Raw genomic sequence first — 6,000 nt, 5'->3', positions numbered from 1 at the left:
ATCCCCTATGGTGGCCCCATCCAACCCCCGGGGCCCATGATTTGAACAAACTTGAATCTGCATTATGTCAGGAAGCTTTCATGTAAATCTCAGCTTTTCTGGCTTAGTGGTTCTTGAGAAGAAGATTTTTCCTATATATTTGTATGTAAAACTTTGATCCCCTATTGTGGCCCCATCCAACCCCAGGGGCCCATGATTTGAACAAACTTGAATCTGCATTATGTCAGGAAGCTTTCATGTAAATCTCAGCTTTTCTGGCTTAGTGGTTCTTGAGAAGAAGATTTTTAAAGTTTTTCCCTATATATTTGTATGTAAAACTTTGATCCCCCCTTGTGGCCCCATCCTACCACCGGGGGCTATGATTTGAACAAACTTGAATCTGCAATATGTCAGGAAGCTTTCAGGTAAATTTCAGCTCTTCTGGCCCAGTGGTTCTTGAGAAGATTTTTAAATGACCCCACCCAATTTTTGCATTTTTGTGATTATCTCCCCTTTGAAAGGGACATGGCCCTTCATTTGAACAAACTTGAAAGCCCTTCACCCAAGGATGCTTTTGGCCAAGTTAGGTTGAAATTGGCCCAGTGGTTCTGGAGAAGAAGTCGAAAATGTGAAAAGTTTACAGACAGACGGACAGACAGACGCCAGACAAAATGTGATCAGAATAGCTCACTTGAACCTTCGGTTCAGGTGAGCTAAAAAGAGAGGCAGAAAATCTGGAGGGCTTATGATATTTGTGAAAAAAGATATTTACAAATACTTAACAAAAGTAAAGGAATCTGATAACTCCATTTGGATAAAAGTAGAAAATGTTAAATTTTCAGACTGTAGATCACGGGATATATATTTATGCTTTTGCTATGTGAAACCATACAAATCAAAAGACTTGTCTGAAAATGTGTTTTCTCAAATTACTACTGAAGTTTCCTACTTTCAGTCTCTTGGAGAAGTATTGATAAGTAGCGACTTCAATGCACGCGCAGGGGATCTACCTGATTTTTTTCCATATGATTCTGTAACAGAAACATTTTCTGATTGCCCCCTACCTCCAGATTATTCACCCGATTCTACTTTACCACGCAATAACACTGATAATCATACCAATCTACATGGTGAACTCTTAACTACACTTTGTAAAACCTTAAACCTTAGAATTCTTAATGGAAGATTCCTGGGTGATTCTCTTGGTTATTGTACATTTTATAATTTTAATGGTTCTAGTTGTATAGACTATATGTTGGCTACCAGTCATGTTTTACATAATGTGATGTATTTTAGTGTTTTACCACCTACAGAATTGTCAGATCATAGTATTATATGTACTAGGCTCAAATGTTGTCCCTTTGATAATCCACTCATATGTGAACCAAAGATTATATGCGGATCTAGTCCTTTGAAAGGACAATATATTTGGTCTGATCAATGTAAACTTGCTTATCAAACAGCTTTAGTTGATGTAGAGAGCACTAACTGCTTAGTTGAACTTGAAAACAGCCTTAGTGAAAACTTCAGTATTAATGAAATTAACAATAAATTAACTCATATATATGTAACAGCTGCGTATAAAACTCTTCTTTTTAAACCACCAATAAATAAGCATAAGAAAAACAAACCTAAACCAAAACCATGGATGTCTAATGATATAACTCAATTAAGGAGGGAGGTCCAAAGACTTGGAAGAAGAGAGCAGAGCAAACCAAAAGACTGTAATCTTCTACATGCTTTCAAAAATGCCAAACGACAATTTAACATTATGAGAAAGAAATCAAAACATGAATTTTATAAAACAATCACTGACAAAATTGATAACTTGAATCAGAATAACTCAAAAGATTTCTGGAAAATTTTAAAGAAAAATAAAATGCACTTAAACTCCAATTCTTCTTCCCCAAGTCTTCACATGTTTGTGGATCACTATAAAAACTTATTATGCTCTAAAGGAAATAATGCCTATGAAGATGTAGTTGACTCTGAAATACAAAACATTAATCCCCTTGATTATCCTTTTACATACAGTGAAGTTAAACTTGGTATTAAAAATCTAAAATGTGGCAATTCACCAGGACAAGACTTGATACTCAATGAATTTATTAAAAGTAGTTCAAATATACTTTTATCTGTAATAACAAAACTTTTTAATAAAATTCTTCTTTCTGGGGAAATACCCGAAGACTGGAATCTAGTACAAATATCTTCCATTTATAAATCTGGGGACCCATGTAACCCAACCAACTATAGAGGATTAAGTGTTACTAGCTGTATGGGTAAACTTTTAATGGGCTTCTACAGTACCGCCTAAACTCATACTTAGAAACAAATAAACTACTTAGTAACTATCAATTTGGATTCAGGAGGAATCATCGCACTACAGATAACATATTTATCTTAAAAACTCTTATTAACAAATATTTAAAACACAAGAAACAAAACATATATGCATGTTTTGTTGATTTCACCAAAGCTTTTGATACAATTGCGAATATTTGTCAGTTGTTTCCCCTATTTCAAACATAGGTGGCGCAAGACTCGTTTACGTCCTTGTTCACTTCCGGTGTACATAAGATTTATAAGAGAGTGCAAGGTTTTTGTTGTGCAAACAGGGAGCGGGGGTAGAATTCCCAAGATATGAAGCTTTTAAAAAAATCAGTTGGTTCATTGTCATCAAATGTGACAGCGACAACGATCGTTTTAAGTTCCACTCAGCGTCGTGCGCTATAAACTTCAGTCTTCAGTTCAGTCCGACTTCACAGATATCAGATGACGACTTTGTTGCAGATAGTATTTACGGAGGATTAAACATTTGCTCTGTAGATCGTAATATTCTGCATGAATGTTTTATACTGAAATTTTATTTATCCTTAGTGATACAGTCATCAATGATCTTATAATTCTATGACTCCCCCCCCCCCCCCCCCCATTCTTTCTAGACTAGATCTATAATCGAACAGGGGAAATTTGAGTCCTCAATACATAAACCAAGTATAGTACGAAAATACATTTCAGATGTCATTTAAAAATTAATTTTAGAGTTAACCAAGGTCGTCAAAATATGAATGAATGCGATTGCTAATAGCACCCCCCCCCCTCCGCCGCCGTCACTCGGTACGACGACACGACTGTAATGGAGGGGTGGCTATAATCAGACTGTAACTGTAAGGCAGTGAATATTCTTAGGTCTTGTTTTCGTTTTTGATGACTGGATTGTAAATTAATTTCAACACTTTACTTTCATTGTTAATTTTGTTATAATTCAAAAAGTGTTGTAAAATATTGTATGAATTTCAGGGAAAACAAGTCTGGATTCTTCAATAGTCAATACATATGAAATTAATCAAAATATGAGATGAAATTGTCAAACTTTCATAACTTATCAAAGTTTGCATTATCATAGTTATGTTGTTATGTCATGTTTATCAACTGACCCACAGAAGTACAGTCCAATACGTCAAAGAAACAAATACCAGTCCTAGCCTATTTTAACTGTTGACGCAAACCAGAAGAAAAGTGAATCTCAAGAGATTAAGATATTTCTGAATTTTTTAGAAAAAAAATTTGAATCATATCTACTTTTATCAAAATTAAATGCAAATTCATAAAGCTATAAATTTATCCAAGTGAAGTAAATACAAATTTCACTATCATATATACAATGTCGTGTTTATAATAAAAGCCACACATAGGCATATTGTTCATTGTGGTTTTTATTTTAAAAAATCATTGCATTACGTTTTTCAATATTCACTTGTAACTTCGATTTCAATCTGCATGAAGTATGAACATTCAAATTGACCTTCAAATTGAAAAGTGTACTACATTTGTTAAGTGATGTATTTTAGTATTAAATCATTCATATCATGAACTGTCATGGTACATATAAACATGATAAATCTTATACATGAAAGTAAACACGGGTCAAATTATGTAGGCCTACATCAGTTTCCTGCAACACCAAGGACAAACGTCATTTGGATACAACCATTCCTATACGCAGGATACAGTCGTGCTTTTCACGCAGAGTACAACCAACTCATAGTATATCAATCATGGTATATGGATGGAGACGTGAATTTAGAAGTTGAAAGAAAGCTTGAACTTTCGTCTTAAACTTGCAATCCAAATTGTAATATTCAATTAAAATGTAGAAACTCGAAATTTTGAATCATTATTGTACAGCTAGCATATGGGGTAGTAAAATTTATTTGACCTGCCAATTATTATGCTCTCGCTTGCCCTATGGACTAATAAAAAAGTTAATCGCAAACTGTTTACCTATCGTAACGTCATCACGTAAGTGATATAAGTTAAAACACGCAAATAAACTGTTTAATGTGGTATGATATATCATGTACTCTGTATACATGTGCCTTCTCTATCGTGAATTTTATTTCATAAAGAGAAGTTATACATATTCATTCACTATTACTACACATTTCAACAGCTTAATAATAGAATTTCAGATATATATGGATATATTTATAATTGATATTCTTAATCCTCGATCGAGAGAGGGGAGGGAGGGGGCGCATCTTATTGTTTTAAACATATGAAATTCAACAACTTATAAAGAATTATGATGTATTGTATATTATATATTCAACCTAAACTACTGTTTAAGTATGTAAACTTCACCACGAAGTAGTTTACAATGAAAAACGTTCAATGTGTATTGAATGTCTTTATTTAATCGATGTGACAGAGAAAATTCGGTTACAGCTGAAACTCTCAACGTGCTTTCCTTCCCGCCCAGAGAGTCTTGCAATGCGTTTTCTAAGTTCGTCTCTAAGCGCAGTGAGGTCCTACGAACCGTAATCCGCCATCGTTACTAAATATTCAACAACTTTCTAATCTAAACATGTCCTTCCGACGCTCTCTTAAACTTGAGGTTAGAAACGCCTTGGACGTTAACAAATCGTGCGCCACCTGTAAGCAAGGGCGAGTAATTTGAAGTTTTATTTGCCATAGATAGAACTTCTTTGGTAACCAAACTATACAAAAAAGGTGTAGGTGGGAAATTTTACAATCTCATAAAACACATGTATTCAAACACTAAATATTGCTGCAAAGATGAATCTAGATATAGTGAACCATTTGTGGCTACGCGTGGGGTTAAGCAAGGCGATAACCTTTCCCCTACTCTCTTTAATATATTTATTGATGATTTCTACTCACAACTTATGAATTTTAACACAAACCCACCTAGACTTCAAAATGTTGAAGTTGGTCATTTATTCTTTGCAGATGACTTAATTTTCCTCTCAACTACAAAAGAAGGCCTTCAAACTTCGATAGACTGCCTTTCAGAATATTGCATAAAGGAAAAATTAACTGTTAACCTTAATAAAACTAATGCAATGATTTTCTCAAATAAGAAAATTGACACAGCCCAACACTATTTTTATTATAATCACTCAATAATTCATCTTACACATGAATATAAATATTTGGGAATTATTTTCAGTTGTAATGGCAAACTTAAATATGCAGCTGAACAGCTAGCTGACCGTGCACGGAAAGCTTTTTATGCAATTAAACATTTCTTGCCCTTTTATGATAAATTATCTGTAAAAACTCTTTTAAAACTTTATTCTGCTCTTATTGAACCTATCATTTTATATGGTTCTGAAATTTGGATTTCAGACTTTAATATTAACATTAACAATTGTGACCAACTACCCTTTGAAAAAATACAGCACTTAATATTTAAAGACATTTTGGGTGTACAGAAAAAAGCTTCAAATTTAGCCATCAAATATGAACTAGGAACATTCCCCATCTGCTTTAAAGCTCTCCTCTATATGTTCAAATTTTACAAAAGACTAAAAAGCTATGATAATGAAAATGGTATTAGAAATCCAATACTTATGGCTGCTAAACTGGAAGATGATAACCTTTATAATACTGGCATACAGGAAAATTGGCAAGGACAAATAATAAAGTTAAGAAATAAGCTAAATCTTCCATCATTGGATATTGATAAAAGCACATTTTACAATTACTTGAAGA

This window comes from Ostrea edulis, chromosome 3 (assembly GCF_947568905.1).
Source record: "Ostrea edulis chromosome 3, xbOstEdul1.1, whole genome shotgun sequence".
NCBI classification, from domain to species: Eukaryota; Metazoa; Mollusca; class Bivalvia; order Ostreida; family Ostreidae; genus Ostrea; species Ostrea edulis.
Note: the sequence above shows the minus strand (reverse complement) of the source record.